The sequence below is a fragment of the Triturus cristatus genome, chromosome 2_2 (assembly GCF_964204655.1).
Source record: "Triturus cristatus chromosome 2_2, aTriCri1.1, whole genome shotgun sequence".
In the NCBI taxonomy this organism is placed as follows: Eukaryota; Metazoa; Chordata; class Amphibia; order Caudata; family Salamandridae; genus Triturus; species Triturus cristatus.
Window position 1 is genome coordinate 523755335 of NC_140582.1, and position 16777 is coordinate 523772111.

The 16777-nt window shown below is 42.3% G+C and overlaps 1 protein-coding gene across 5 annotated transcripts in view; it reads left to right on the plus strand.

The window, feature by feature from the left end:
- DCLK2 (doublecortin like kinase 2) overlaps positions 1–16777 on the plus strand; it is a 378330-nt gene that overhangs the window by 260354 nt on the left and 101199 nt on the right. The gene's annotated exons all lie outside the window — the stretch shown is intronic.

A 16777-nucleotide genomic window follows, 5' to 3' on the forward strand; every position in this document is an offset into this window, starting at 1 on the left:
ATCATAGATAGAGGAGGCAGGGATCAACAACTTAAAGAATAGTTATGTTAAAAGAATTCAAAATCCAGGGCAAAGTCTTAAAAGGTAATGATTTATTAGTTTAATATATTTAAAAAAAATCTGAAAACTATAATAAATACATTGTACCAGGATGGCCGGACTTATGTCAAGAATGGCCACAGTAAGAAGAGGATGAGCTTTACTGTGCCAACGTTGTGTTGCACATAGCCACTACTATGTCTAAACAACCACAGGACATCACGATGAGGCCGCTAATAAGACTGGGAGAGCCAGAATGTTGCCAAGAAAGCCTTCAATATGTCAAGGAGCAGTCACTTGTTTGCTAAGGGTAGCCACGAGTGCCCACAGCATGCCAAGATTGCCATTATTATGCCGGGGTAGCAAGAATGTCACCAAGAATGCTACCATAAGTACCCACTTAATGTCGGGCAGCGCCTCTCTCATGCCAGGTGTAACGAGAACGTGAAAGAGATCATCCTCAACATGTCATGGCTGGTGCCACGATAAAGCCACTGGGTTAGGGGTAGCCAGATTGTTGCCAGGAGCACACACTGTATGCCAATGATGGGCCACTATTAAGCAAGGGATAGCCCACAATGTCCACTAGGCTACTATTATGCCTGGTATAGCCAGAGGTTTGGCAAGAATGTCATCTATGGGTATTGGACGGCGACAGAAATCAGCCAAGTGAGACAAAGGTGCAGGTTGTGCCCTGAGAAAAGTCCACGGCATTAATTAGGCTATGTAGGAACCTTCTGAAGACCAAATCTTCAAAACAAAAAATCCAGTTTGAAAAGCCACCTTTCAAAAGAATATGCTAGATGCAATACCTCTGGATGTTGTTGTGTGACCTCCTGTGGCTGGTTCTCTTGCCAGAGAGTTGAATCCAAGCAGGGTTCCACAAGCAAAGGTTGCATCTATGGGATCTCTCATTGGAAGGCTTTGCAGACTTGTATTTCTTCCCAGTGTGAAAAGAGGGTTTTTCAGTCCAGACATGTTGTTGCATAATTTTGAGATCAGCACCCCCTTTGAACTTCATAGTTCTCTGGTGGTTCTTAGCAAACGTTAGTTTTTATTCAGCAGTATTATTGTTGCTATGCAGTATTTGGCCATATATGGGAACAAGTATCCATAAAACCCCTGTGATTTCTGTTCTTGATCACGTCAGACCACGCTGTGGCAATGCCACCTTGCCAGGAGACTAAAACCCCTATTCCAAATGGCAGTTCTCTTTGTAGGAGCCTGGCGCATTAAAGGGTTAAGGCATCTCTGATTAAGAGTGGGTGCCTGTTTGACAAGAACTAATGAAAAAAGCTGGCTCCATACAGGAAAGCGAGACACAAAATGACCGCTCAAATAGGGTTCAAGATCACAAACCAAGTATCAAGTTATGAAATCACTTTGAGGATTGCATACTCCTGGAAGTACACAACACCAACAAATAAAACTACAGAGGAGGAGGTGGGCTCGCCGTGTAGAGATGCTGCTGCTAGGTGATGTCACCGGAAACAAACCTCCAGTCCAAATACCACTGCACAGCTCAAAGATCAAACCCAGGAGATCCCAGCCAATGACTGAACAAGTGTGAAAAGACAGGGAAGGATGATGACCGATTCGATATCTTTGGACGGAGGAAGGATGGAACATAAGGTTAAACCCGAGTGTGGGCAACAGACACAGAGGCATTGCCTGTGGACTGGACGCAACTTGGTGCGGGTGGGGGCGTGGAAAGGATCCCAAACCAGGACAGCAGGACGACAAGCTCCCCAAAGGTACAACACGAGATAAACAGAGGTGGCTAATCTATATAAAGACGAGAAAGTATATTTTCTCTTTGTTCTTCACTGATGTGAATGTTGAACATGAAAAATACTTTTAAAAACATAAATGGTAACGCGATGTTGATATACTTTCTATTTGTAAAGGAAGTTCATTTCTAGGATAAATTAATATTTTTTCTCAAACAGGCATGTCTGAATGACACCAGAAGGGGCTCTTCGGAATGTAAAGAGGGAACAAACAGCCTGATGCAGGATTACAGTGCAGTCAGCAAGAATCAAGCACACGGAGCAAAAAGCTTCATTTGATAAGACTGCCACATGCCACCTGTTACAGGTGTGCTTGGAAGGCCGGCCATGGCATTCTGGCGTTCCCAAAACTGCAAAGCAGAGGACTGTTTAAATGCCAGGGCGGGTTGCTTTGACACAGCCTTAAAGGAAGGCGCATAACCCATATATATTTTTAAGTTAATTTGTGATGTGCACTATTTTGCTAAAAGGCTTTTGAGAGATGGCATCCTTCACAAAGCCTGGACAAGATGTCAGGCTCGCTGGCATCCCTCCCACGCCCGTTCCGAAGCAGGGCCGGTTTGAACATGTATTATCGGGCTGGTCGACCCTAAAGGTGTGCACATACTTCACTTCAAATGGGCAGATCACACGCTCCTAGAACTGGGTCTCTTCTCATTTTCAGGCACTTGAGCATAGGGCATCTCTTTACCGCTCTCTGAAATGTGTGTACATAGACTCCCGTTCACCGGAGCTGACAGGAAGCACGGAAGTAGGTGCGATGCTGCAGGCGCTATTAATGATTTACTTCCTCTTCCGCCCAGAGGCCTTTCCAGTGCGCGCTGATCTGCACTCGTCCATCCAGCTTAAAGCAGCATTAATGTCATTCCCAACCTCCTAAAATAAGCACCCGCTTATCTCCAAGTCCTCTCATCAGTGCCTTCCTCCTGCGTGCTTCTTGGCACAGGCTTGCTATTTATTTTTAAGGGAATAAATAATAAACGTACAAAGATATTCCAAAGCTTAGGCCCTGCCAAAATCTATGCCCAGACCTGGCGATGGGCCGTGTGTGCGACAAACAGTCTCCCATCAGCCAGTAAGCTGTCTGACAGGAACAGTATTTTCAAAACGTGTCTTCTTGTCAGAAGCGACATGCAAATGACAATAAATACATACTGCAGTTTTTCAATAGTTTCTTATTATAGTCTGAAGTCACTTGTCAATTGTCATTTATACGTCAGCAGCGGAAGTCAGATTAGCATGAAAAGTGGCATCTAGCCAGGTCATGACCCATGATGGTCCAGTCAGTGCATCCCCTGTGAAAATGAGCGGCCTGCTACTACGCATGCAACCAGGCACGGGGGTCACGGGGGTGTCGGCACACGGTCCTTGGTCGTCATTGTTATAGCGGAGCCTTTACCTGATATTACCTATACAGACAACAAGAAATATTGAGAAAAGTGCGTGTCATTTCCCACTGCCTATCATTGTCTCCAAAGAAGCACGTGGCGAGCTCCATACGTTAGGGTCCACCATGATATGTCCTACTAAATACTGTAAAAGGGGAATGGAATAACGCTTCGAAAAGTGAAATCTGAATGAAAATATCCCAATTTAAATGAAAGTAATAAGTTGAAAAAACTGTTTAAGCTTTTTCAGGTTAGTGACTGACTAAGCATACTGTTAAGTTGATAGCTGGCTGAAAAAACATGTTCTAAAAAGCCACGGCCTGAATTACTCTATGTGCTAACTGAGCAGAGCCCCTTTAACAGTGCTGCCCTCAGAGCAGGAGCAAACTGACAGCTCGTGCATGTGAGGAGAGCGCATTAGAGAGGCAGGGCTAAGGTGTGGAACCGCAGCTCCCGCTTTCATTAGAAGTCGACGGGCTTTTGGTTGAAACTGGGAGGCAAGCCCCCCCCCCCCCCTCCCACAGGCAGGAGCATTGCAGGGGGTGCAGTAGGGGCCTAGGACCCCATTTCCACCCTTACAAAGGGTGCACAGACTGTGTGCATCACCTCATCTGTAGCTCAACGGTAGTGAGTGCATCTCCTGACAACTTCTTTGCCATTTCACTTGTGTCTGTAATATGGCATGGGCACAATGGCAAAGGGATCCCTCATTTGCATGGTGCCATGCCATTATGCTTGAGCGAAAGCCACCTTCTTATCATGCTGGCATAAAACGTGACCCGGTGCAAACCAAAATATCGAAGGGGCTGCATGAGCGTATGTTGCCCTTCTATCACAGAGAAGAGCCCCTAGAGAAACAGGAAATATAGAAGGGGCTGCATGAGCATATGTTGCCCCTCTATCACAGAGAAGAGCCCCTAGAGACACAGGAAGTGGGAGCGAACCCCAGATGCACCCCCAGGGCACTCTCTGTATTATAACCTCATTTGCGCTCCTGTTTGGAGTATTGCCCTCCCTGCTCACAGTCTCCTTCACAGGATAGTGTTAAGTATAGAGAGTTCATAACCAACTTCCAGGACATGGAATAAAGGTGTTAAGTACTCCAGGTGTACCTGACTGTTTGTGGGGAGATTCCAACCTAATATTCTATTTTGAAGGTAGGAAGATGCCTTTCCTGCACTCAAAACCAGAAACTTGATTAGTCGGGCACAAGAAGCCGCTTTAAAGAGGCATAATGTGGCAATAACATCTCTAATAAAATAGAAACTTCCAGTTTCGTAAATCACAAAGTAAGTAGCCAGTAAAACTTCCCTGGCTAGATGCTCACTCACAGGATCTTATAAACAGGTAGTGGTACAAGGAGCCTTAGAGACAACCTAGCGCTGTCTTAGGGACACCCACCAATAGATACAAAAGCTTCTACGTTTAGCCTATGTTGCTGAACCCACCAAACTTTCTGAAAGGCTTTGAAGAAGAGAATAATGTTCCATCTTTCCTATTAAACATTATGAGTTGTCCTTGCTTCTGCTTTACCGTAGCCTGTCCAAGACTTTCGAACTGGGCTAGAGAAGCTAACAAGTTTATTGGAGTAGTAAGCACAATGGTGGCACAATGGATGACTTGGTCTGCTACAGTGCCTGCAAACTGCTTTGAAGCGTTGCTGACCATCATCTGCAAATGTTGTGTTTCCATGAAAACTGTCAGTGCGTAGGTCAGCCCTCTCAGCCTCCTCTCCCGCTCCTGGTGGCAGGAGGAGGAGATGGCCTGAGATATTATTCAGCTACAGAGTGTTGTTACAAAAAATAGCACTCTTTCGCTGGATGTCCAGATTTCACATGCGAGATGAAACAGGAAAAATCCAACCATTTTATTTTGTAGACTTACTGTGCATGCCTCAGATACCACAGTATATCTGCTAAAATATAGCTGTCAGGGTGCACATCAGTGCATCCCTGAGGCCAATGCGGAGCCGCATAGTGCAGCAGGGGAAGGATCCCAAGCACTGTCCCAACTTCTTATACAGCTGTGCTTCCAATTCTATCAAGAAACTGGGAGAGGGATTGAGGTGAGTTTTCTCCTTTTCAAACCTAGCCTTGCTGTTCTCTCAGGCTCCTCATTGGAAATCATGACTTGCTGGTTCTAATGCCCTGCACCAGATTCCGCTCTGTTGCTGCCATGGAGCCTCCAAGTTGCCATCTAAGGAAGCAAGGTAATTTAAAAGAAAAATAATGTTGTTTCTCTGTGTATATGTAAGTGATTAGCAGTGACTAGGATTGAGTTAGAGTATGTGTGAATGTGTTTGAGAGTGTCAATGAGAGTGAAGGTGAATGGGAGTATGAGTTTGAGCGAGTGTATGAAAAAGTGCAAGTTTTTGCTAGGGAGTGGGTGAAGGAGAGTGAGGTCATAAGGAGTGGTGCAACAGGTGCAGATGTACCCGGGCACAGTCATTGAGTATGAAAGAGTGAGTGTGTGGTTTTGTAAGTAAGAGTGAGAACCTTTTAGTATGTTTGTGTGTGAGTAACTGCGAGTATGAGTGAGAGTGCAAGTTACGGTGAGAGTGGGGGAAGAGTGAGTGAGTGCGTTTGTGTGTTTGATTGTGAGCCTATCGCTGGCCATGGCATACTCAATATAATTCTGGGCTTAAGGCAACACCCAAGGTTACATGCTGCTGGCATATTGGAGATAATTCTTGCCATAAGAAAGAGCACCCCTGGCAAAATGTCTGACCTGACATACTTGAAGGTATTCTTGGCATGGCCGCTGTGGAAAAATGCTGGCGTTTGCATACTGGAGGAAATTCTTGTCATGGGGTGCCCGCGCCAAAATACTTTAGCTGGGACTTTGGCGGTAATGAATACTTGGCACAAGGGAGGGCACCCAAGGTAAAATACAGACCCTGAAATACTGGAAGAAATACTTGCCATAAAGGGACATGTATAGCAATATACTGGTGCCGGCATACTGGAGACCATTCTTTGCCTAGGAGATGACAGGCATGGCATATTGGGATGAGGTGGCGGGTTGGCGGAAGCAAACTATGATAAAATGCTGCCTCTGAAATACTGGACATAATTTGAGGCATACTGGCCATCCCTGGTATAAATCAGTGGAAATATGTTTCTTCTAGAATATTGTATGTAATTATTGACATGGGGGGTACCCATAACAAAATGCTGGCATTGGCACAGTGACGATAATTCTTAACATATGGGCAACTCTCAAGGCAAATTAATTAAAAATGGGCTGAACTCCTGGCAAGTATTACACTCACCACTTTTAAAGATCACCAGCCGCCACTGAATGATACACAGATGTGTCCTTCTATAAAAAGCTAAAGTTAAGCTGACAACCAAGAAGGTAGTTTCTGCTCCTTAGCCAGAAAGGAAGAGATCCACTGATCCAAACCCCCTTATTAGTCAGCTGTCTACATTTTAAGTGAGGCAGCTTCATACTGTATGATATGACAAGTAAATATTGAAACCTCTAACACTGAAAGAGAGAGAGATCAAGAAACATGAACACACTTTGTCACAGGAATCCTACCTCCCAGAGCTGGGTTTCCATCTAGGTACCAATAAAGCCTTTTCTCAGTGTTCCTAAGAAAGCTGGGTCTGGGTAAGTGCAGGGATCCAGTGTCCCTGGGAGCGGCGAGTGAGACAGCTCTCTCCAACCAGGGCACTGCTCTCATAGTGTGAGAGAAGCGCTAGGATTAGTGTACGCACTGCAGCATGTGGTTGCAGTTGAGAAGAGGTTTGTAGCGGAAGAAGTTGGAGGACGTCAGTTAAGATGAGTTTTTTTAAAATTTTAATTAAAATGTTTGTGCGTGCCTACCGTAGAAGTCTTTTTGAATGGGAAACAAGGAGACCCTACCCACAAGGAGCCTGGGTATTATGTGTTGTGAGGAAACAATAGCTCGTATGGATTAATGATTATCAATACAGTATATAGTATATAATAATAAGAAGGAAAGGGGTTTAAACGAGATGTCAGAAGAAAAGGCAAAGCCATACACAGTGGGTCTTATTGTAAAGAATATTTTTCCTTTATATTACAAGAATATTTTCATAGAAAGTAGACATAAATACAAAATACAAATTGACATTATACATACAATTTACAAAATAGTGTCCCAATGAAAAAAATAATAATAAACCTAAACAAACAGTTAACATAAAGTGCAACATACAAAAAAGGTTTTCATTTTTCTTTTCCAAGGCAATCATAAACAAATAATAATTCAAGTTAACACTCAAGCATTCTGAGTGTTGCTTTATTGATTTGCCTTTCAAGTCAACGGCGTTTCGACCCTGTTCCAATTTAAAGGGTCTCGTCAGGACAGTCTAATAAGGGGACACCTAAAGAAGAGGATAAGGAAAGTATTTGTCAAAAAGGGAAATCTATGGTCTCAAAAGGAAAGTGTGTTGAGGAATTATGGTTGTGATAATATTGGTGTTTCTCGTTCTCACGCAGCACCCGGCTGGGTACCTGTGAGTATTTAATTTTCACCTTAAACACGGTGTCACCGTATATTTAAACGCTAGACCTGCCCCGGACGATAAGGTAGATAGGCTTAACATCAATAATTCCTCAACACACTTTCCTTTTGAGACCATAGATTTCCCTTTTTGACAAATACTTTCCTTATCCTCTTCTTTAGGTGTCCCCTGGGTCAATTTATGAATGTGGAAATGCAGCAAGTACAAATCTGGATTGATTATAAACCCAAAGTATCCATAGGTATGTATTCATCCATAGGTGATTATTCTCTTACCCATTTCATGTCCTGGCCTGGAATTTCAGATAAATGTTTTCCTATCAAATAAAGGAGTAAGTGTTTCCATAATGGCAGTAGGGAGGGAACACCCCAATTGAATAAATGAAAGATTTGTAAAGCTCTCAGCTATCCAGTGTCCCAGCGTTAAAGACATCCAGAGGTCACATTACTACATCACAGCAGGCTAAGGCTAAGGCAACCAGATAAGCCTTTAAAGCCTTACAGAGTTCCTGCGAGACGGTTCTTTAGAGTGTGAGTTTCCTTACTAACCAGCACCGTGAAAGAACCACCTCTGCAGCTAACTTTCCAAAAATGTGCTACCCTAACTCAGAGCACCGACAAGAACCTTATTTTAATGGAGCTGTAGAGAAGTGGCTTACTCCACATGGAATGTTTTTCAAATGGTGAACAAAATATTACATGTGCAAAAGCACATTTACATCCAACGTACACTTGGCGAATTTTCCACCTGGTTGCAATTTTGCTTGTGTAAATTTTGCTACATCAAAGATTTCATGGAGTAGTACTTGGAATTTTTGTGAATCCCACATACCTCCGAAATATGCTCCAGATCAGTAATCCAGACAGAGCAGATTTCAGAAAGGTTCAGAAGCCCATTGTGAATCACACCCATAGTACAGCTTGCAATATTTTCATTCACATTATTAACATACCACCTGTTTGATATCAACATACCACCTGCTTGATATCAGTCCCTACAGTTTTGACCACTAGCGAGCTATAGAGGCACTTCTATCTACACAGCATAAATAAACCAATCTTCGGTAACTCTCCACTGTGCTGGTGGAATCACATTTTACCATCCAATATTGCATTACTGTTAGGAACAAGGTGCCATGTGCACTAATTTCCTGATCGCGCTTTGCAATCCGTCTTTTTGCAACCAGAAACCAGTAGGTCGGAATCTGAGTGTGTTGAGGACCTGGTTGATATTCATTAGGCAGGTCACAAATTGTGACTCACTCAGATTGGTCTAAATCACATGGATGATGGCCTGCGAAGATCGGCAGACCCCCACGCCGTGACTGAAAAGGCAGCCCGATATCCTTAAAGGAAACGGGCTGCTTTTTAAAGGAAAACAATGTTTATTTCTTACGTTTCTGTGCGAGTTGATGGTGTTCTCCTGGACTAGCCGGTTCCCCTGAAACTATTACCCCTACTCCTAAAGGTGAAGGGGTACAAAGGGGACCTCTTCACTTTCATGAAAAGGTTACTACCCTAACTTGGGAAGTTTTTTCAATGGCATGCAAACTGAATTCACTTTGCATCCCATTGAGTCATATGGGACTAATTTGCAATTTGGAAGAGATCCCCACAACACGTCCCTTCCAAACCAGTAATAATATGGAAAAGCATTTTAGGATTGGTTAAAAGTTTACTGACTCCTAAAATGAGTTTTGTGCTTTAAAAAAGCTTCTGATCTTGCAAATCTGAGTTTTAGCAATCGCAAAATAGATGAGTACACCTGACCCGGGGTTTATATATGAATTAGTTGTCTTCAGTTTTACTACCTATATAAACTGATTTCCATTAACTCTACATACCAAGCAATAACCTCAACGGATAGCCGTTTGCACATGAATACCCTGGCATGGTTTTAATTAACGTTTCACGTCCTCACAGGCTTTGTGAAGGAATAGTCGCCTCCTCTAAATTTTGTAAAACAGCGTAGATTGGACTCAAAATGACAGAAAAATTATTGCATGATGCGTGTAAGTCCTGCACTACATCACTCTATTCTATTGATACGCGTAGCTTTTCTGTTCTTCCTGACCTGGGACCAGGTGTCGTTGTAGGGCAACTAGTAATGAGGACTTGATTAATTCCCAGCGTATCCAATTTCAAACCCAATCTGTTCCTACCAACAGATGAGTGCTACACCAAGCAAGCTTCTCTCTGCTAACAAGCGGATTCCCCTGCAAGCAGTCCATAAGCCGTGTGCTATGTGCAGAGATTCATTCTTGTAAAATACCCTCGAGATGATGTACATGGATGCCAAACAAGAATGGAGCCAAACTAAAACTGCCCAACATTGTGGGTTACAAGTGAATTCTCTTCTCCAGCAAATTAATTCCAGACCGCGACCTTGGTAAATTTGGAACTCCGTGTGCTAATGAAGAAATATAAATTGTTAGTGTGGGCTTAGAGCTACTGGTTCATATACCATCTGATGAGGAATGCAGTTGCACTACTGCTTTGTGTAGCTGAAGCTCAATCAGGATCGCTAAGAATATCTCACATGTGAACATAAAAACAAATGAAGACCCCGCCCCCAACATTTGTTAATAAATATACATACATTGGTTATCTTACGCAGTTTAGTTTAGCCAGTCTGCCTTCGAGACATAGTTGCTCATTTGTTATTATAATTCCTTCCTTCCATTCCATGAATCTTTTCAAGTTTATTTTTCCTAAGAATTTAGCAGTGTCATTACTTAAGTGAATTTGGTTGCATTAACTACAATTGTCTTTTTCGTTACAGAATTATTTTGATTTGTTATTCTGCATAAAGGTAACAAACATTTACAGTTAAATTAAATAAAATGCAAATAAATCCCATATCCAACACATACCCTCGAGGTTAACCCTTTTCTTCAATGGTAACTGATAGTTTGTTGCAATCTCCCTTTATTGCCGTCTGAGAAAATTGAATGTCAATTTTGTTAATCTCAGCATAGGGCAACCCTACGCTTTTATGGGCAATCATTTTCACCAAAGAAGAACTGAATGTCCGACTGTACTGTAGGTTTCCAGAAACAGGATACCTTACCCAGATATAGAGTACATGGTCCACATCCAATGATTTTTCTTTACGCTATGGGCAGATAGCAGATGTTTGTTACTCAACTCAAGAGTATTCAGTTCAAATATATCTTTATTCACCATATTTCTGTGGCCTAAAAGAATAAAGCACAATAAAATGAAACTGAATAAATAGCAGTCCATCGCATTATGAGAATACAGTTGCTTATAGAGTGGGCAAATTACAATATTGCACATGTTCACATTTTTAATATATGTCAAATAAAAGAGGCCATCGAACAAAATATCAGAGGAGTGTATAACTACTGTAAAAATAACAAGACTCCTCTACATTGATAACATTTTAAATCTTTAAAAAAGGCTAAATTAATTTCTTTCCAGGCAGTATATAAAAGAGCATAAGAACACAAAATGTAGGGTCGACTGAACTGAATTCCCATCACAGGGGCATACACACAATTTCGATAAAGTGCAACTGTTTGCAGGAAACCCCACCGGGAGAGGAGGTAATAAGTTGAACTAGAACTGGTGAGGATAAAAGGTTGTTGTCTGTTAAGAATAAAGAGATACTGTTGGAGACCCTCACAAACCTGCACAAGATTGTACACACGCACAGTGAGTTTAAGGTTATCTCTTTGTTGAGGCCTTCTTATAAACCACATGTTTTACAGTGCCCTCTTCAAGGTGGTTGCAAGACTCTGGGACAGTAAAAAGGTCCGGTTGACCAGTCACCTCATAAACTAACTTCACATATCCGAGCCATGGAATATCTAGGGCCAAATGGAGATTTAAACAATCGTTTATGATAAGCTTGTTAAGGATAGTCTCCTTCCTTACCCATATAGAATACCACAGTATGAGAGGTGAAAGTTTAATTCTGTCCTCTATATAGGGAATACTCAATTCCGCTTGGCACATAGCATTAGCACAACTATGAGGGACTGCCAATAGAATTTTCAAGAAGGAGTTTTCTACTTGTTGGATCAATGTTACGTCAATCATGGAACAGATGCCAGCCCCTTAAGATCCAATGGGCACACATTTACTTGCATAAATCAAATAAATCTTTCACTGGGTTCGAGCGCAACATTTTACAAAAAATGCACAGACCAATGATAGCTTTTTCAAAGAGGGCTTTACTGTTAGATAACATTGGTTTCCATTCATGTTTGTTGTCAAACAGGATACTCCAGTAAGAGAAGGTGGCTGCCACGAAACCTTGGAATTATTAATAAAATTAGCACATTTTTTAGCCAGTCTTGCCCTACAGATCATGGTAAATGTCTTACCTTCATTGACTTTCAGGTCAAGATCCTTCATAAAATCGATATAATCTTTAATTAAACTTTGTAGGCCTTTCCCTGATCTGGCCATTGAGACCGCATCAGCAAATACATGAATATGGAGAGAGCAAGCTCCAATGTTTAGGGTGTGTCATTTGCGCTCAGCTGCATTCACCATCTTTACCAGGCAGCGTCATCCTTATATAAATGTAATTATGCCTTGCTCCACACCTACCCCAGTCATAATGGAACCTAATTTGGAGTGTGAAACACAGTCGAAAACTGTTGTAAGGTCCATGAAGGACAAATATACAGTTCCCTCTATACTTGCCTATAACTCAACGCAGGTGGAGGCATTGATCTTCAGTGCCCATGCCTTTCTTGAAACAGTCCTCTAGCCTATGTAGTAAAATATGGCCCATCAATTTTACGGTGGAATCTAATAAAGATATGGGCCTATAATTCTTTAGCTGAGCTTTTGCCCTTTTTTATAGATGGTTATAAATACTGAGCTATTCCATGTTTTGGAGAGGCTACCTTAGCTGTTGCGTTGATCACCTTGGTCAGCATAGGGGCCCAGAGATCCGGGGCGTGTCCCATGAGTAGCGCAATGTGAATGGCTATGTGGGCTTTAGTGCAGACACTGTCAACCCATCCATAAGGCTTACATAGAGGATTTTTTCTGGAGTTCATTAAGGACTGCCGTATATTTTCCGTTTCAATTAAGGCTGACGTAACCTCTTTGGTAGCTACCACTACATAGTTCTGTTGGGTAATGGAGGTAAATACATTATTTGTATCTACCTTGGGCCATTTTAAGATGAAACCATTTTTACGTGCCAGGACGGGATTATGACTAACTTCAGACTGTGCAAAAGCACCAATCCCCACCCCTTAGTTTAAAGCCACATAGTCGTTGTGACTTGTGAACACAGATTCAAAGTCACTGTCACGCTAAAAGTGGGGAAACTGCACCCATGTTGTTGGTCACAATCAAATTATACTAAGCTAATAGGTCCTCCCCATTTTATCTGTGAAGCTGCACACCAACTTACCTGGCAATTTACAGAAGTGGATGTTCAAATCGCCTACACAGACTACGCTAAAAGGCTTGGACTGCTCGTTGATAATCACTTGAGGAGACTCCTCCAAATCGACCCCCACCTGGCTGCTATATCATCAAAGCAGTTGTTCTAAAAACTGACTAATCATATCCCACTCTCTCTGCAACTCAAACACAAGTCAATGAAAAACATGGAATTGTTACAAATCCGAAGTGACAGCAAGAAAACTGTTGAGCTGTAGTGTTTGAACGAAGAGACAGATCTTCAATCTGTGTGTGAGGAATCACAGACGATGGAGCCCTGTGGGACAGTGGCATGGAGTTTGTGAATGGAACATTTAGCAGTAGTGATAGTCTTGTAACTGTGGTGATTGCTTGCACTACTATGTCAACGGGCATCTTTGCTTGTTATGTAGTTGTTGAAAAGGACACGTAAAGGGGGCCCATTCCACAGAGCATGCAGTTGATTTTGGGTGGATTTATCTATGGTTGGTTAGGCAGAGTAGTGTTTGTTGTAGAATAGTTTAAGGTAAAGATTAGTGTTCGGGGGTGGGGGGGGGTGAGGGGCAAAGCAGTGGCCCAACGGTGGCTCCTCCATTAAGGCAGAGGAGTGCCAACCCGCCACCACCGGCAAACAAAACGATAATAAAACTGGTTTTAAACCTGTTTTATTATCCTTTTATTTTAATCCCCCTGGACCCACCCCCAGGACTCTTGACGAGTCTTGGGGGCGGGTTCAGCGGGAGGACTCTGCTTTTGTGCAGCGTCTGGATTGGCTACAGAGTATCTAGGAGCTTGTGCCCAGAAAAAAGAAGTGTGCGATGCAGCAGAATTCAAGGCAAGTTATTTGTGTTTTTTATTCGTCTGTTTTTGGTCCCCGAACCCATCCCACCTCACTCCTCCAGCCCGCCCCGCCACTTTGGCAGGGGACGGGACGCTACTGCAGTGGCCTGCGTCAGCATTGCGATTACGATGACATTTCTAACTTGGTGAAGTTGGTCTACAGCGTGGTGAGTTGTTTAGGCTAAGTAATCGTGATATTGTTACTGTGAAATACAGTAATACTGTGGAAGCTCTTGAGTAAAGTTGTAAGTGAGGTGTCGGCCAAGGCACGCTTTCTAGACTGAAGAAAGCATGAGGGTACTTTAATATCCTGTAATGTCTTGTCATCTTTTCTCATGAAGTCCTTGGATGGTGAGGGGTGCAAATATCGGGAGCAGTGTGCCATGCCTAGCACATGCATCCACAGTAGTATGGTCATTTTACTGTATATGCACACTGCACCATGATTGCATTTCTCCAGTAGTGTTTAGAGATATAGAATCTCTTTGGGCCGCAAAAGGCCAATCCGTGTGTAATGAGGGGTGTCCAGGGACTTTGGAGGATCTGCAGCATATAGCTTTAGATAACCCTGACAGCCCATAGTATTAGCGGCCAACTGTCATGAAGATGGAGGACACTGGCCGTGGAGGAGCCACCTGCTTGGTACCAGCAGTGGATGGCGATGCAAGGAGATGAGCACTCGAGCAGCATCCACAGGAGTGTCCATGTGGGGCTATGATCTATTCATTGGTCAGTGTGTGTATAAAAATATTTTATAATAAGTTAATAATCGTTCCCCTGTGAGGTAGAATATTTTTTGTAAAGCCCCACTCTTCTCAAGTATTGAATATACAATGATAATTTGCAACTAGTTGTAAACAGAGCTGTGTTTTGAATTAGTTTAAGCCTGCTTTTTAAATAGAGAACGAGGGGGAGTAGTGACAGCCCTTTAGTTAATGTGGTCAGGTGTGAAAGCACTAGCAAGAACAGAAACCTGTTGAGCTATCATGTTGAATCAAGAGTTCTAAAGGGAAACGAGCTAATTAAAGCAATGGGCAGGTGTTCAGACAGGTGCAGCACTTTGTACCAGTCCATCCGACCAAACAGTGCACTTATAGGGCCAGACGTACAGCCATACCATTTTGCGAATGTACAACAGTGTCTCAGACACTATTGCGATTCCCAATGGGGTCACAAATTACCTGCTTCATTAATAAGGCAGGTCGCAATTTGCGACCCCACTGGTACTGGCCAGCACTCACAGGGATGTTGGCCTGCTGGGGTCAACAGACCACCATGTCTGTGACTGCATTTTAAATAAAGGTGATTTCTTTTTAAAATGCAGCCCGGTTTCCTTAAAGGAAAACAGGTCGCATTTAAGAAAGAAAAATTAAACGTTTGTTTCATTTTTTAAGAGTAGACAGTGGTCAGGTGGACCAATACCTACTCTTTAAAAATATTTTTGCTGCCAGTCACAAAGGGGAAGGGGTCCACTGGGGACCCCTTCCTGTTTGCGAGTGGCTTACCACCTACTTCAAATAAGTGGTAAACTGCGAGTGTTTTGTGACCGCAATTGCAGTAAAAAAACAATCGTACATAGAAGTGCGACTTTGGAAGGGACGCCCTTGGCACGCCCCTTCCTAATAGCGAGTCGCAAACCCTATTTTGCAAGTCGGTAATAGGTTACCAACTCGCAAAATAGGGTTTGTACATGGCACAGCCCTATTTAGTGGTCGCAAATAGGCCGATTTCACGTTTGCGACCTCTAAAAAAAGGTCATACATCTGTCCCTTATTGAGATTGTGGATGTAACAACATAGTCTCCTACACTAACACAACCCACCTCTTGCAAGCCCCAAAGGGTGCAGATCCTTTACAATGGTTAGATGTGCAGCGGTCTTGTGTTTTGTACATTAAAGTGCATAGTTTAGCCACGAAAAAAATTGAAAAAGTGGTAGGAAGTCGAAACAATTGTTCATTGTCATCTGTTTGTTGTACTCTTGTCTGAAGCAAAGGCCTTTGTTACTCAGAATCTTTACATATAGTGATATGTATATTAAAATTGTGTCTTAATTCTGAAAAATCTCTCTTGAGTGGTTAGTGGATAGATGAATATTTTGAGCATGAATTGCTGTACCATCTTGAATGTGTTGGAGGTATTACTCTTAGTATTTCAAAATGACATAGGATGCTGTGCATTTTCCTTTGATTCAAGCATGTAATCAATGCTATTTATCATTCAGGTATATTTTTTAATAACCACATTTCACATTACATATTTAGCATAACTGTAGGTAATTTCAGTGATGCAGTAGCTCTCAAAGAAATCAGTCTAATCACTTATCCTAAACAAGTGACTGAGCAACATTTATAAGTGAGCCCATCCATGATCCAAGTGAATTAGTCCAAGGGCACCGTATTTATGTCTGTCAGATTGTCAAGCCATTTGATGAGATGATGAATAGTAAAATAAAGTTAGCATTGTTGCCTCCTAAAGATCTGAGTTGGGGAGTTTGAAATATATCAACACAGAATTCAAAAAATTGCTTAGAAATATTTTTTCAAATAATGGGCTACAAACATTCTTTCACAAGAAGCAACTTTAAAAAAAATTGTGGGTTTATTTTCTCATCTTTTGTTTTGCCAGTGTCTTTCGCTAGCTCCGAATTGTTTTTTTCCAACAGTGTCATTTTCCATAGCAACGCTAAGGTTTCTATGTCCAAGAGATCCATTCCGTTAAAGGAACATTCTTTCTCAGCTGAATACCAACTATCATTCTGGAAATGCTCTTTGTAGCCCATACATGTATTTTGTTTAACTATGAGGGATTGTGG